The sequence below is a fragment of the Myodes glareolus genome, chromosome 25 (assembly GCF_982192425.1).
Source record: "Myodes glareolus chromosome 25, mMyoGla1.1, whole genome shotgun sequence".
Taxonomy (NCBI): Eukaryota; Metazoa; Chordata; class Mammalia; order Rodentia; family Cricetidae; genus Myodes; species Myodes glareolus.
The window spans coordinates 38,369,728-38,386,939 of NC_142050.1; the positions used below are offsets into that span (position 1 = coordinate 38,369,728).

A 17,212-nucleotide genomic window follows, 5' to 3' on the forward strand; every position below is an offset into this window, starting at 1 on the left:
CTCTTGGGTCTCCCTCTTCTCTTTCTCATGCTTCTTCTGCATGCTTTGATCCACCATGAGCGAATGCACAGGTCAGTGTTGTTGAGTATACTCATGTTGTTGTGCAAAGGATTTCTTTTACTCCTTTGTTTATGCAAAACCGAAACTATCCATTGAGCAATCCCTGTTTTCTTCCTTCATTCCTCGAAACCACCAGCTCTTCTGTTTTTTCATAAGTTTGATAGAGACACGCAGTGTAGGCGGATCATACAGTGTTTGCCTTTTGTGACTGGCTTATTGCACTTGTACACTGTCCTTAATATTCATCCACATTGTAGGCTGTCAGGGCTTCTTTTAAAGGTTGAGTAATTACTGTTCTCTGCACGTGTACGTCATACTTTACTCATCTCTCAGTGAAGGTTGGGTTACTTCTGTCTGCTGGCCATTGTGTTTAACGTTGCAGTGAACTTGGAAGAGCAAACACCTCTTAGATTCTTTTACAGTTCCTTTAGAGACACAACCTAGAAGAACGGCTGCTGGGTCCTATGGTAAGAAGTGCTATTGTTAGTTTTGTAAGGAGCCTTCAAATTGCTTTTGGTAACAGCTTTTATAGTACTACCGTAGTGCAAACTAGTTCTGGTTTCTCTACATCTGCATTAACTTATGTTTTGTTGTGATGGGTTTTGTATTGATTTTCAGTTTTCTACAAATAAAGAGAATTTTTTTCACATACCTTTTGGCCCCTTGTATTTCTTCTTTGGAGAAAAATTTGTTGAAGCTCTTTGCCCAGTTCTTAATTGGGCTTTGCTGTTAAGTTGTACAAATTTTTTATATATTCTAGATATTAACCCCTTATGAATACATCATTCACAGTCTTTTTTCTCATTGTATATGTTGGCCTTTCAATTTGTTGTTGTGTCTTATGGTGTCCAGAAGCTTTTAAAGTCGATGTCCCATTGTCTCTCTTTGCTCTTGTTGCCTGTGCTTTGGGTAGATGTGTGTATGGTGAATGTCTCTGCATATATATGTTGGTCAGAAGTCAGTGTTGGGTGTTTTCCTTAATTGCCCTCCACATTACTTTTGGGGACAGTTACTCATCAGCCCCAGAGCTCATTGACTGGGCCACACTAGCTGGCCAGCAGGTTCTGGTTATCCCTGTATCTGCTTGTCAGTGCTAGGATTGCAGATGTCACACTGGTGTTTCACGTGAGTGCACGGGCTCCATATTTAGGTCCGCATGCATTCAGGGCATGCCCATTACCACCCTAGCCATCTCCTCAGCCCTTGCCTGAGCGTTTACTCTCACATCCAAGGAGTTATTGTCAAATCCAATGGCATTAAGCTTTCCCCCGTGTTTGCTTCTAGGAGCTGCATAGTTTTAGGCCACTTTTAGGCTGTTATATTTAATTGTGTATATGGTATAATACTAAGGTACAGCCTCACTGCATGTAGGTATCAGGCTGTCACTGTTTATAGAAAGGTATTCTTTCTCTGCTGTGTGGTCTTAGGACTTTTGTTGAAGATATTTTGACCATATACAATCGAGGTTTACCTCTAGATTTTCTGTTCCATGTACATATATCTGCGTATATCTGTATGCCTGAACTATAGTTTTGATTATTATAGCCTTGCAAGACATTGTGAAATTACTCAGTGAGAGCCTTCCAACTTTGTTCTTTTTCTAGTTTATTTTGGCCATTCAGGCTATTTGAGATTTCATATCAGTTCTGAGATGCATTCTCCTATTTCTGCAAAAAGTGCCATTGGGATTTTGACAGGGACTGCATGAACGTGGTAGACTGCTTTGTACTGTGGCCATTTTAACAGCGTTGTCTTCCAGTCCTTGAGCACATGGCTTCTTCCTGTCTGTTTTGTGGTTTTCATGGATCACATCTCTCTCACTTACCTAAATTTATTTATAAATATTTGGTTTTTTCTGGTTGTCTTACGTGATTGATTTCTTAGTTTCGTATATATATTGTTCATTCTGTGTATGGAAGTACAGCTTGCTTTGTTAATTCTTTTTCTGTCTGACAGCTTTGCTGAAGTTGTTTTATGGTTCTAACACTTCTGTGTTCAGGTGTAACCATTCTAGTGTTCTATATAAAAGATCATGTCATCTGTAAAATGATAATATTCTTCTTCCTTTCCAGTTTAGATGCTTTTTATTTCTCTTCCCTTTTTTCCTACTTCTTTTCTTTCTCCCTGAAACCTCAGTTCCATGGAGTCTTTCTTGGTAGCCCAGGTTGGCTATGGCCTTAGTACTTCCTGCCTCAAGTACTGGGATTGTAGGTATGTGCCACCCCCTAGCACTTGTAATTTATTCTCATTCCATACTTGCTCTGCCTCACTCCTTTTACCTGTACTTCCTGGCCTTGCAGTCTCCCATGACCTTCCTTACCACAGCTTGACACATTTCCCCGTTGTCTCTGCCTTCCCAACTGCTGCTTCTCCTTCCTCCCTCTTTCTCTCCTTGCCACTCCCCTTCTTGTTCTCTGTGACCCCTTCCTTTAAGGGGGAGTTCTCTACCCTAGGCTCTCTTCTCACGTCATGCCCTCTCCTGAATGATCTCCCCTGCCCATACTGTCTGCTGTTCCGTCTCTAGATGTCCCCTTCTAGGTTTTTGTTTGTCTTTATAAAGACATCTGCTGAGCTCCACACCTAAATGTGTATTCAAGTACTGTGTTGACTTGAATGAGAAGTCCCATTATCTGTGGCATTTGAACACTCGATCCCCAGTTGGTGGTGCTGTTGTGGCCCTGCTAGAGGAACTATCTCAATAGGGATGGCTTTCAAGGTCCCTCCCTCTCTCTCTCTGCTTCCTGTTTGTGGGTCAGGGTGTGGGTCCTCAGTGTCCTCCTCCTGCCACCACATCTTTGCTCTGTTGTCATGGACTCTTTCAATCTCTGGAACCGTAGCTAAAATGAACTTGTCTTCTCTAAGTTGCATTGGCCTGGTGTTTTTCCTTGTTCCTCATATCCTGTGCATAGATTCTAAATGATTTTAGAGTTTCCTAATGTGTTCTGTTTCCATTGTGCACCCTCGCTGTCTCCATCTTCATCCACACTGCCCTCCTTTAATGAGCGGGTTCTAACTAGCTTCTCAGCTTTCTCACTGTTTCTGTTTTGCACACCATTGCTGTGCTGTTGTTTTGCAAGTGAAGACTGCTATTGCCTTTAGACTCAAATCCCAGATTCTTACCAGCTGTGCAGAAACTTGGCCTCACCTGAATACATCCGTGACCTTGCTGCGCTCTACATTTTAGCATTTGGCCTTCTGATCTTTTCAAGTGATGTGATTATTATGTTTCAGAGTTCCTAGAAGGCATTTCGCATATGGCATTCTTTTCTGGGCCACTGAAGTTTCTCCAAGTCTCAAGTACTAACTTCTCAAAGAGCTCTCCCAATCTAATCTTAGGCAATTCTCCTGCATTTTCTTCATAATGTGTGAGCTCTTCCTGTGTAAAACACTCATTGCTGCTGTGGGGCCAAGGGATGGCTCAGTGGCTGTACAAAGTTGAGGATCTGATTTGGGATCCCCAGCACCCACTGATGCGGGAGAATTGTCTGTATTCTGTCAATCATGTTTTAATAAAACGCTGATTGGCCAGGCAGGCAGTATAGGTGGGAAAACCAGACAGGAAGTAGAGGTGGTGCAATGAGAACAGGAGAATTCTGGGAAGCAGGGGTTCCTCTGCCATTCCTGCGCAGACCACCAAAGAGGCAACATGTAAACTGGCCCAGCTGAAAAAGGTACCAAGCCATATGACTAAAATAGATCAGAATAATGGGTTAAGATAAGTTATAAGAGCTAATAAGTAGCCTGACATAATGAGCCAATCAGTTTGTAACCTAATGTAGACTCTGTGCTATTTTTCGTTGGGAGTTGCCAGTTGTGGAGTACTGGGGGGGACAGAAACCCCAACAAGCCAGCCCCACATGTTACATATGGCGCCAACGTGTGGACAACTGTATCCACATAAAGCCTGAGACAGCTTGGGAAGTAATTCTAGAACAAAATAACAGCATTATGCATGGTTTCTTGGTAACAGCAATTTCTCGGGTCTGCTCTGCTTGCTAGAGGCAAGCAAATGCTCTCATCTAAGAGAGGCTTCCTGACTCAGCTTCAGTGCAAAACCTTGCAGCTCTTTTGAAAGGTCCTGTTACGAAACACTTAAAATGTGTTGATGAAAAGCTGAATGCATGCTTTTCAGTTTTCAGCAGTAGCAGGAAAAAAGTCACGCTGTTTTAAAATGCTGGCTTTCTGGGCTGTCCTGCCAGGGCAAACTCTGACTCTTTTAGGCAGACAGTCCAACTGCGTGTGGTCTGTGAGCAGAATGCTGCAACTTGCTTGCTAGCAAGGACCTTGAAATGCCTTAGAGTTGTGGCAGTGAACACAGCTCTGACTGGTATCTCAGCCACAAGGCTGGAAATCTAAGGAATGGACTGGATCTAGCCGTCAAAGCCATGGCTTTAAAGGAGAGGATTAATCTTCTCCTTAAAGACTCATGTAGTCAAAAAAGAGAGAGAGATACAGTAAAGAGAGGTTCAAAGATGAAGAAAACCTCTAAAGAGTTTACAGTGTGTTAAAAATATATGGAAGCTAAAGGTTAAAGTCATTAAAAATAAAAAAGAAAGAAAGGGAGAAATAGGGTGTGGTTGTACACACCTTTAATCCCAATGCCTGGGAGGCAGAGGCATATTGACCTCTGTGAACTCAAGGTGTGGTAGTACACGCCTTTAATCCTAATGCCTGGGAGGCAGAGACAGATCTCTGTGAGTTCAAGGTGTGGTAGCATATACCTTTAATCCCAGCACTGGGGAGGCAGAGACAGGAGGATCTCTGTGAGTTCAAGGACAGCCTGGTCTACAGAGTTATTCCAGGGCAAAGATATACAGAGAACCTGTCTCAAAAAGTAAAAGTAAAAATAAAAGAAATAGAGGTTAAAATAAAGCTGCATAAAGATGGAAAATATACAGATAATCTTGATACTGTGTGATATTATGCTCTCTTTGAATTGTTTGAATGCTGAGGAAGGAGCAACAGCTGCTAAAAAATATTTGCTTATAAATGCTACAGAATTAATCCAAGATAGGCATTTTGAAAATACCTTGGCTTCAAAATTGAAGTCAAAAGGTATGTTACTTTGGAGAAGAGATTTTGCTTTTGTTTCCACAGAAAATGAGAGGCTGTGGATTTATTCAAAATTAAGAAAAATCACCTTTGACCAAGGGAGGCCACCTGAAAAATCTCCGACAGGAATAGATGGCCCAGATGTCTGAGTTCTACATCCAGAACAGATTCAAGACTACTGCCTGAGATGATCAAGACTCACAGGATACTCCAGTCAGGACTTCATTATAACTCTAAATTTTCTTTAGGTCCCCATAAGATTATCAGCGCCCCCAACCAGCAGGAAGTAGCCTGAAATACTACACCCACATTCCCAACAAATGGACTATGGGTATTTTTCTTTGCTTAAAAAAAAAAAAAGAGGGAAATGATGCGGGAGAATTGTCTGTATTCTGTCAATCATGTTTTAATAAAACGCTGATTGGCCAGGCAGGCAGTATAGGCAGGAAAACCAGACAGGAAGTAGAGGTGATGCAATGAGAACAGGAGAATTCTGGGAAGCAGGGGTTCCTCTGCCATTCCTGCGCAGACCACCGAAGAGGCAATGTGTAAACTGGCCCAGCTGAAAAAGGTACCAAGCCATATGACTAAAATAGATCAGAATAATGGGTTAAGATAAGTTATAAGAGCTAATAAGTAGCCTGACCTAATGAGCCAATCAGTTTGTAACCTAATGTAGACTCTGTGCTATTTTTCGTTGGGAGTTGCCAGTTGTGGAGTACTGGGCGGGACAGAAACCCCAACAAGCCGGCCCCACATGTTACAATCCACATCAAAGTTAGACATAGCAATGTGCATCTGTAACCCTGTCTGTGGAGTTGTGTAGACAGGACAGTCCCTTGGGCTCACTGGCTAGCTACTCTAGTCAAAGCTGAGTTCCAGGGTCCCGGAGAGACCCTGCCTCCAAATAGAAGGTGTAAGTGATAGAGGAAGACACCCAACATCAGCCTCAGCCCTCTGCAAGTACAGGTGTACAAGTGAGCATGCCTATACACAGTGCACCACACACACAAACATAAGTGTAACCACTCATCGCCATTGTGTTGATTTTCTTCTGCTTCTGTGTTCTCTTATCATAATACTGTATCGACTTTGTCTTGCATGGTATTATCCTGAAGCCCCTGCACATAGAAGGGACTCAGTGCACATTTTGTTTATGGGAGAGGTTGAAAGGATGGGATTCAGAGTAAAGTATCAATTGCATTCACCCCTTCTAAACCCACACACCCAGAATTCCAGGCTGTTGAATTCCCTGAAAACAAGTAATGCTCCATCTGTAGTCAGGCTCCTCTTCCATTTTTCACAAATGTGTCTTGAAATATTCATGAATTTCTCTGTTTTATCTGCTGCCTTCTCTATACTCAGGCAACCCTAACTCCCATTTTAAAGAGGAAATTACAGAGCACAAGCCAGTTCTCTGTTGACAGAGCTTTCTGTCCTGCCCTGTCCCGTAGTAGTCCAGTCCCAAAGAAACACACAGAGGTCTACGTTAATTATAAACTGATTGGCCTATTAGCTCAGACTTCTTATCAGCTCTTACATCCTATATTTTAACCCATAATTCTTTTCTGTGTTAGCCAGGTGGCTTGGTACCTATTATCATCAAGACTGTCTCATCTTGCGTCCTGTTCTTCTGGGTGAGGTCAGCAGACTGAATCTTTCCTCTTCCCAGAATTCTCCTCTACTTCCTGCCCCACCTCTACTTCCTGCCTGGTCGCCCTGCCTATACTTTTTGCCTGGTTGCCCCGCCTATTCTTCCTGCCTGACTGCTGGCCAATCAGCATTTTACTAAAGCTGCACACTTGTGTTCTCTCCTTCACTGGGTAGGCAGCCATCCTACTGCCCAATGCCAATCATTCTGCCTCTCCTTTGTACCTGCCCCCATCATCTGCTCCTTCATTTGTATTCCTAATCTCAGATTTCTTCCTTGTTGATCAAAATCATTCCAAACTTAAAGTTATCTCCATTCAAGTGACAATTCTGTTTACTGCCCTACCTATCTCTCCATTTATACCAATTTTTAATGTTTATCTCTTACCCTTTTCTGCCATTTTAAACCAGGTTAGTAAAATTTGGTTTATATTCCATCATTTGATTGAGCATGCTCTTGAAAAAGTCATGAATAGCTTCTTAGTTGAATGAGTGAACACCTTTCAGTCTTTACCTGCTGCATTCAGTAGTCTGTGATCTATTTCAGTTACTTTCCGGATGTCTTTTTGTTTTATTTCATTCTGGTGTCCTCCGGACTGCATCCTTACTTGGAATATTTTGTAAGTGACCCCCAACCACATGACTTTTCTCAGGTAGGAGACATAGATTCTGGGTCATTGTGTTTCTTTAGACATTCATCTTCTCTTGGGTTCTAGGTAAATAGAAGGAGGGAGGGAGGATTTACAGCAGGTGTGGGGGAAATGAGAGATTTTAATTTATTTTATCTGCCTGTAATTCATTTTTATTGCCTCCTTTTATTAATCTTTTGATATCACATTTTCATGATTTATTCCATTTTTATAGTATTTATAAATTTCTTTTCTTTTGAGAATTCTTTCTATTTTCTCCCTTTTCCCAAGCCTCAAAGAAGAAAGTTTTTTTTTTCACGATTTCTCTCCTGTATAATTTTCCTGCTGCAGGCTGCTGTAGAAGGCAGGAGCAGCACGGATGAGTCTCTCTCAGCACAGCTCTGTGAGAGCAATTGAAGAGCAGGCAATGACCCCGTGTGCTGAGAGTAAAGGGAGTTTGAGAATTGCTCATTCCTCTCCAACTGCTCTTGCTGAGCCTTCTGGGATCCCTGGGGAGGATTGTGTTTCAGGCTGGTAGTTCATCATGTCTGCCATTTACCTGCAATCATCTTTCGTACATTTCTAGCCTTCTTAGTGGCAAAGAGCCTGCTGATTAACGGGTAGCGGAAGAAAGGGAGCAGTGTGGTGTGGAGGTTGTCACTAGAGTCAGACAGCCCTGACATATCCTAGCAGAGTGATGTTGAGCTCTTGAAGCTGGACACTCTTCAACTGTGGAATGGGCATAGTAGTGTCTTGTGAGTCACTGAAGGATGGAATGAGGTAACTGCAAAACTCTAGCTGAGGGTATTCTAGACATGAGGTCAGGTAAATGCTCGGAGTAATTCGAGGTAATAACTCTCAGGACTGGGAGAGTTAAAACAAAATGTTAATGGTATCTGGACAGTGAATGATGTGAGATCTATCCAGTGGGGCAGGAAGGCAAGGACCTGCCAGGTGATCGAACAAGATCTGAACCTTTTCCATTTCTCCTTCCACGTGTGATGAGACAGTCTGAAAAGGACTAGTTTGAAGTCTGTTGTAGGGGCTGAAGAGATGGCTCTGGTTCAGAGTACTTGCTGCTCTTGTAGTGGACCTGCATGTGTTTGCCAGCACTGACATAGCCTCTCACAATCCCTTGAACTCCATCTTCAGGAGACTCTGATACGTTCTTCTGACCTCTATGGGCTGAAACAGGGTAGTGAGGCAAGGAGAATGCGGGAAGCGTGAGCTGTGGCTCTGTGGCCAACACAGCTTTGAAGGCGCAGGCATCTCCGGTTTCAGGTCTGCTCCCTGTCAGCTGCATGGCCTTGTCAAGTACTTAAACCACTTCCCTCTGAGCCTCAGCTCCTTGTCCCCACAGGAGGCATAATTCTATGTGTTTGCAGCTGAGTTCCAGGGACAGTGAGGAGGTGTGGGTCAGATGCCTTACACTGTGCTTCAGTTTGTCTCCTGCCTTGGTAGCTGTGCTTATGGCCTGGAGATTGACTGGGTGTTTGGCTGGCAGAGGAACGTGGAGAAATCATCTTACGCCTTCAAGACTGGTATAATTGGTGATACAGAGAGAAGGAAGTCATCAGGAAGAATTGGTCTGAGGAAGAGATTCTATATTCTATTTTAGGCACACTGAGTTTGAGACCCTGACAGGAGAGGCAAAGGGAATGTGTTAGCTCCCAGGGGTAAATTATGCATGAGCCACACTTAACTAGACTGATAGTTGTTTTTTTTTTTTTTTTTTTTTTTTTTTTTGGTGGAGAGTATGGTTTCAGGAACGTCTTGTGCTTTGGTTCTGATTTCTCTGGATGTCTGGACACAGATGCTTCATCCTGATACCCTTCAGAGCAGCCTCTGACTCTGAGATAGGTGTCTGAAATTGGCTGCCTCCCTTTCAGCAGCTGCCTTACCGATGGCTGATGGCAGGAGGTTTATTCCCCTTCCTAGCTTCTCTTTGTTTCACAGTTGTTGAAATTTTGATAAAGCAGATTGTTTTGTCATTTTGAAGTTCATTCTGAATCAAGCTCCCCACCCCTATGCACAGGCTGATGCTGAAATTGGGGTTTTAATTGGTGCTATTTAAAGAATTTTTAGGTAATTAAATAGCATTCTTGTTAGCCCATATTTGATAGGGAATATGAAAACTTCTTTAAAAACTTTTTAAATGCTATGAAGTTTAATTATATTCCCTTTCTTTCCAAGTTCTTTTGTTAGATTATGTGGAAAACAGATTTCTTTCTTTAAAAAAAATCAGAATCTGTACTTTCCTGTATGTAAGACCTGAGGTATATTTAAGTTAAATCTTGTGTTTTTGGCTTCACATAACTGGGGAGATTTTCATGTTCGTGGTTTTGCTTGTTCCCAGGCCTGTACAGAAAGTAATCTTAGCTGTGCTGAAAGCAGCTCTTCTCTAGGTAGTAACCAGCATTTCAAATGGATCATGTTTCAAAACAGCAGAGCCCTAATATTAGCATCTACTAACTTACGTGTTTTCAGGTCAGAAGTTGTCCAGATCCGTTGTGGAGCTGTGAGCCCACAGTGAATCTCATCTCATGGGGATGTTTATAGAGGAACTGTTAGATTTTCTCTTGGTTCTTGAATACCTTCATAATCTCTATGTAATACTTTGTCTTCTCATTTTCTCTGGACCTGAGTACCTTGCACATAATGAGACTCAGTATGTATTTACTTTCAGTGATACTTGTCGGTGTATAATGGTGGTGATTGTATATATGTCATTACCAAGATGAGAATCACTGCTGTAGAACTCTGTTACTAGTGGAGTGCTGTCATACCATTTGATTGATGTAGCCTGGGCTCTGTGGAGGGAGATTGTCATGCCGTGGGCTGGATCTTTTCTAAGAACTCTTTCAACCTTAAAATTGCAGAATTCTAGGAAATGGGCTTGGGTGTGGACACCTTTGACAAAAGCACTGAGTTGTTGTGGTTGCAAATATTTGTTGTTTGCCTTTTTGTGCTTTGTCAGAGAAACAAAGATGATAAGGCAGGGATTGCAGACCTAAATAAACATTGCTGCCAATATTCAGGAATCCTTGTTTGACAGTGAGCAAATTCAAAATTCTGGGCTAAATCACAAATCTCATTCAGTAAGTAGGTTCACACATTTGGCAAAGACTTGTTGGGAGTGTTTAGTTTATTGTTGAATGCTGGCTTCTTCCTCGTTCCTCTGTGTGTAGCTGTTGTGTTAAATTCATTGTGTTCTATGAACTTTTTTTCAAATCTCTGTCTTCTGTTTTAACAAATAATTGTTTGCTTTTTTGTTGTTGTTTTGTTTTTGTTTTTGTTTTTTCCGAGACAAGATTTCTTCTCTGTGTAACCCTAGGTGTCCTGCAACTTACTCTGGAGACCTTGAACTCATAGAGATTCACCTGCCTCTGCCTCCTGAGTGCTGGGATTAAAGGTGTGTGCTATCTCTGCCCAGCTGCAAATGATAATTCTTGGAGAACTGGTTTTGACTTTCTTTATATTATTATTTAAAAACGTCTCTTCCATTATTGAATTAAGACACCAACTAAAAAGCTGCCTCACTTTTCACTAGTCCAGGAGGCTGTCGTACATACATTTTCTGAGTTTGTTAACTTTCTTTTCCTTTACCCATTTTTACTCAGGAATATTACTGTGATGGAATTGATGCCAACCATTGTCTCTGTAGCTCCTTGTTTTCTTTCATATACATATACATATATATATACTTTTTAGTTTACTTATATGCATATATATGAGTACTTATGTGTACTTTATTAATATAAGTCTATATACTTTCATGGCATTGAAATGCAGACAGTTGCCACTTAGTATTATTATCCATAGAATATTTTCCTCCTTTATGTTTTCAGGACTTTAGGGAATTTCTTTCTCATTTTGTGCTTGAGAGAATTGAGACGATATAAATTTTCTTGGTGTCTATCATGGAGAGGCCAGGGTAACCAAGGAAAGCTGATGTCCATGAAAACAGAAATACTAGAGTGAAGGATCCCGTATCCTTTCAAGAATTTTTAACATTTGGATTGTCATCTTGGTGTTCTAACCTGTCATATTGACCATTTTTTCTGACCCCTAAAGAATTGGACATACTTTAGGAAGGAAAGATTAGACATTCTTCCCGGTAGGCTGCACTTCCCTCTGCTGGGTCAAGGTCTGTCTCTTTGGCAGAAGTGCTATGGCCACTGTTTTCGCCCATGCAGCTAAGGCCCCTGTGCAGTCTTTACCTGTCTGGAAGGGATCTGGGCATGCGGAAGGAGCTAAATGTGTAGTTGGAAATGGCTTCCCCTCTGTAGTCACTTTGCAACAGTCACTTGTAGCTTTGCTGCCATTTTTTTCCTATCCCTCCTTCTCCATTGACAACAGTGAGCAGAGCCCCTGGCAATGTGATGACTAATTATTTTAGGAAGCCTGAGTAAGTCGCCATGGTCGCTGTAAACATCTAAACTTGAAATCTGTTTTGTGCAAAGCAAAGACAGTGTTTGCATGCACCAAGGGAAAACTGGTGATAGAAATTGCTGAACAATTTGCCTCTAACTGTAGTGGGAAATATTTTTGGGAGGAATGAAGATGGATCAATGTAATTCTTCTCTTCATGTAAAGCTGTTATTGAAGTAACAACTTATCTTATTTTGCAGTCCTAAAGTAATAAATAAAACATTTATGGCTTGGAATAAATTGAGAGCATCCTATTACCTGTAGTAGCAGGCAAGTTCATATTTTTTTAAAGCCTCAGGCAGTAACATCAACAGACTCCTTTTTCTTTCTTATTTTCTGACCCAGAAGCTTCTAATTTCTTTCTGTCAAAGAGCCTCCATTTTGCTTCTGAGTATGTCTTCAGGGACCCTTCCTGATATGACTACATTTTGGAGTACCTCTTGTAAATTGTATTTACTATTAGTACCTAGGAGGTACCTTGCTGTATAGAAAGAGCATGGGCTGCCAGTTGATGTACAGTCTGTTTTCTGTAGGTCTCTGGCTCACATTTAGACTCTAGATCTATAAGGTATGTGGAATTTTCTGACACTAGAACAATTCTTGGGCTCCGCGGTATCAGGTCGGAACTCCCTGCTTTGGTTTTGAAGAATCCCGGGTGCATACAGTGCTGCATGTGCGTGCTCACACAGTCTGAGGTCCTTCTGACTTGGCAGCATAACCTGAGTGTGGGTTTTCATCCTTGCCCTTGGCTACACTGCAGAGCTGTCTCAGTTAATCTGGTGGTTCAGGATTGCCAGGTACTCATACAAGAATAACCTTCAGTTTCCCTTCAAGCATAAAGTGTGCCTTTCGAGCACAGTGAGTCAATTTTCCTGTCCAAACATTTGCCACTTATTTATTAACAATTATTCATAGAGTTCCCACTGTCTACAAGAGTCTGTGCTGTGGGTTTAGCAGGAGTAAATACTATCAAATTATCCATTATTTAAAGAAGTTTATAATCCAGAAAGGAAGAAAATATGGGAAGTTTCATGTGTGGTAGGTGAAGGCAGGACTGGTTTTATATTTGGTCTTTTGATTTTCTCCATGTTGTGTTAGTTGTTCTTCATCACTATGACACAAGTAATGAACAGAAACAACTTGTAACAGTAGACAGAAAGTTTATTTTGAATTGCTGTTTCATGCGGGTTACAGGTCATCATGATGGGAAAGGCATGGCAGTGGAAACATGGAAATGAATCAGAAGGCAAGAGGGCAGCTGGACCAAGGACAGGATCACTGTCAAAGACTGACCCCATTCAGGGAGGCACCACCTCCTAGGGCATCATAGCTTTGAAAACAGCACCCCATGCTGGGAACTGTGTGTCTGAAACATGGACCTCTTAGAGATATTTCATATTTAAATCATAACATCTTGGAGAGAGAAACTGACCAAATTCTTAGAGGTCTGAACACATGTATCTTTTAGGAGAAGCAAAACACGGAACATAAAGCAATATCAAAGGGATGATGGGAAATAAGGAAAACTTAACCCTTTTCCTCAATTAGTTCTTTCTTTCTTTCTTTCTTTCCTTTTTTTAACGGTTTTCTTTTAGTGAAAATAGATTCTTTTCTCATACAATATATCCTGATTGTAGTTTTCCCTCCCTCTACTCCTCCCAGTTCTCCCTACCTCCCCTCCCCTTCGATTACTCCATTTCTGTTTCATTAGAAAAGAACAGACCTCTAACAGATAACAACAAACATAACAAAATAAAATGTAATAAAACAAAGCAAAAGCCATTGTATCAAAGTTGAACATGGCAACCTAACAGGAGGAAAAGAGTCCAAAGAGTAGGCAAAATAGTCAGAGACCCTCTTGTTCTCACATTCAGGAGTTCCATTAAAATACTAAGCTAATAGCTGCAGTATATACACAGAGGACCTGGTGCAGACCCATGTTGACCCTGTAATTGTTGCTTCAGTCTCTGTGAGTTCATATGTGCTTGCTCAGTTGATTTAGATGGCCTGTTCTCCTGGTGTCCTCTCTTCCCTTCATCTACTCTTTTGGTCTCCTCCAGGATTCCCTGAGCTCTGGGGTGGGGAGGGATTTGATGGAGACCTCCAGTTTAGACTCCCTTTCCCCATAATTTCTGGCTGTGGATTCCCTCATCTGTTCCCATCTGCTGTAGGAGGAAACCTCCCTGATGACTGGATAAGGCACCGACTGATCTATGAGTATAGCAGAATATTATTAAGAAACATTTTGTTGATTTTCATTTTTAGAACAGTCATATTTGGTTTTACCCTTCAATTATTTCCTTAATAATACGAAGTGTGTAAGTGCAGGTATTGAAGACTGGCTCTGCAGGCAATCAGAGCCATTTAATGTGCTCTCACCGCACATCTTGGAGAACTTTCTGTAATTAAACACATGACTGCATTCTGATAGAATGTTTTTATTTTTGGAAGCCAAACTGTTGCCTCTTATTTCCATTTGTGACATAATAGAGTATCTGATAGTCATATAAAAAATAGAGTACTTAAATAAAATAGTAGCCTTGGCAAATGTAACATGAGGGGGCCTGTTAGTTGGTGTTTTCTGTCCTACCGGGTTCCCTCAGCTGTTTAGCCCCAAAGAAAATCACACGGAGGTCTCTATAAGTTATAAAGCTGATTGGCTCATTAGCTCATGCTACTTTTTTGCTCTTGTAGCTTATATTAACCCATTGTTCTTATCTATGCTAGTCACATGTTTTAGTACCTTTCTCAGCGGGGCAGCTCACATCTTGCTTCTTTGGAGTCTGGGTAGGAGTGGGAGGAATCAACTTCCTCCTTCCCAGAATTCTCCTGTTCTCATTGCATCACCTCTACTTTCTGTCTGATTTTCCCACCTATACTTCCTGCCTGGCCAATCAGCGTTTATTTAAAACATGATTGACAGAATACAGACAATTCTCCCACACCACTTCCCCAAACTCCAACAATCAGCTGGTCCCTCATGTTAAGGGCAAATGACCTGAGTAGTATCCTTTGGATAAGAAAATACAAGATATGTCTATTAATTTCCTATTGTTACCTAATAACTTATAATTTAACAAACCATCGATGTTTATCTTACTATTTTATGGGCTAAAGTCCAAAGGTTGATAGGCCTGCCATTCCTCCTGAGGCTCTCAGGGAGAAGCTGCTTCCTAACTTTTCCAGCTTCACAACATTCCTGGGCTCATAGCCTCTTCCATCTTTAAAGCAGCAAGTGTCCATTCTCCCAGAGTCACGTGTGCTCTGACCATGGTCAGAAAGGCTGCTCTGCCTAACAGACCCGAGGGATAATGCAAGATGTTCTCCCTGTCCTGAAGCCCTAAATTTCCCTGCACTTTCCTGTTGCTGTGCGGGGTCACAGACCTTCAGGTTCTGGAGACTGGGCTGTAGGTGTTTCCGGGGTCTAGACCATTGTTCTGTCCCCAGAATGTGGAAATAGCTAGCTCAAGCTTTCGCTCAGAATGTATTTCCCTGATGTGCTCCTGATTTCTTACCAGGTCTGTAAGAAATCTTCACTAAAGGTACCTTTCCCCCTAAGAACCTACCAGTTCAGTTTGGGCTTTAATCCCTAGCAATGCTAATGCTGGGTCTCTTTTGTTTGCTTTGATAGTGATAACCTGCTAAGAAGAGCAGCCTGCCAAGAAGCTCAGGTAATGCCATTTCCTGTGATAAAATTAAGTCGCCCCTTATCTCCGTGGTGCAGGAGAGACAGCTCCTCCAAGGGACTCACGTGGGGTCTTGCATCAGTGCAGTTGGACTCTTCCCTCCACCTCCAGATGGATCAGACTGTCAGCCAGTTCTGAGTAGGATGGGGGAAGTCAGCCTTCTGGTGAAGAGTGGTTCTGACGCCCACCCTTTTAGACTTGTTTACTTCGGGATCACCCCCAAGAACACATAAATGGACTGACTGAAGAGCTGGGAATTGGTGCCCGTTGCAGTTACCCCTGAAGATCTGGCTGAAGCCTGAATCATTCCTGATTGAACCCCCAGGGATAACGGTTCAGAGCAGATGTCACCTCTGAGAGCCAAGTCTTGTTAAACTTGTTTACTCCTCCTTTTAAAGCCCGTCTCCCTAACGTGGCTGATCCATGGCGTCACGCTGCTATCCATCCAGTTCCCTGGGATTCTGCTTTAGCATCCATTTTTCTGACGGTGGTGATGGCAGTTGAATTGCAAACCTTTCAGATTTAAGGTCCTGGTTTGCTCTCTTCCCAATGTGTAGCTTATACCCTGCAGATGGAGTTCTGTGACTCCTTTTTGTTCTATGCCATTTAAGCTTATGACGTCAGAAATGTCTAAAGAGATGTGTGAAAGTTAAAATGACAAAGAGAACACATTTAGTTGAAGTGGGTGGCAGACCTCATGTTTGTTTCTGAAGTGTTTTCACTTCAATAGATACTATTAATAAATCCTTCTTTGGTTCTAAATATGCTCTAAGAATTTGATTTTATTTCTGCACAGATAGACCATCTAGTATAGCTTAGAGTTGTTTAAAAATCAATTTAAATAAACTTTAAATTTTTTTTAAAGATCAGCATGGTACTTTAAACCTATAATTCTAGCTTCTGGGAAGCTGAGGCAGGAGGATTATCATGAGCTTACCTCCTGGGTTATGTATTGAGTTTCAGGCCAGTCTGAACTGTACAATGAAGCCCTCTCGCAAAAATTAAGCTTTTGGGTTATTTTTTAATTGACACAATATTTTTATATCTGTTTGAGTCTCAGTATGATACTTCAGTATATGTATAATACTTAATAACCAAATCAAGTAACTGTTGAATATAACTTAATATTGAGTTCCAGGTAGTTCTGCTGATACACCCTCCTCTTACTAAGGTGCATCCTCTCCCTCTTCTGAATCCCTTCCCTCTTACTTTCCCAGGAATAAGGTCTTGTTGGGTACTTGCCCACATACTGACCTCCTTACTGTTCTAGTCCTCCACTCCCCTGCACCTGTTTAGCTCCTTCCCTGGGACTAAACGTGGGTTGATCCTCACAGCTTTCTTGGCTTTTCCTGTGTTCTTTTTACAGTCTAAATTACTGAACGGCTAAAATATAAGTCATGCAATCCAACTCTAGTCTCACACTTAATCCGTTATGGAACCTAGACGTGAGTTATAAGTATGGTTAGCAACTCTAGGGTCTGAGAAATGAGGACAAGGAGGGTTATTTAGTGCTGTGGACCTGGAATCTGGTTGGCCAGAGAGCTGGTGTCTTAGGGTTCCTGTTGCTGTGCAGAGACTCCATGACCACAGCAACTCTGATAAAGGAGGACATTTCATAGGGCTGGCTTACAGTTCAAAGGTTTAGCTCATTGTCATCATGTCAGGAAGCAGGGCAGCACTCAGACAGACATGGTGCTGGAGAGG

General features: G+C 41.8%; 1 long non-coding RNA gene across 1 annotated transcript in view; it reads left to right on the forward strand.

Moving 5' to 3' along the window:
• Positions 1-17,212, forward strand: part of LOC148117889 (uncharacterized) — a 54,179-nt gene that overhangs the window by 5,994 nt on the left and 30,973 nt on the right. Inside the window, exon 2 of the long non-coding RNA XR_015736659.1 lies at positions 15,454-15,493. This is a non-coding gene — a long non-coding RNA (uncharacterized LOC148117889). The remainder of the gene's footprint in view (positions 1-15,453; positions 15,494-17,212) is intronic.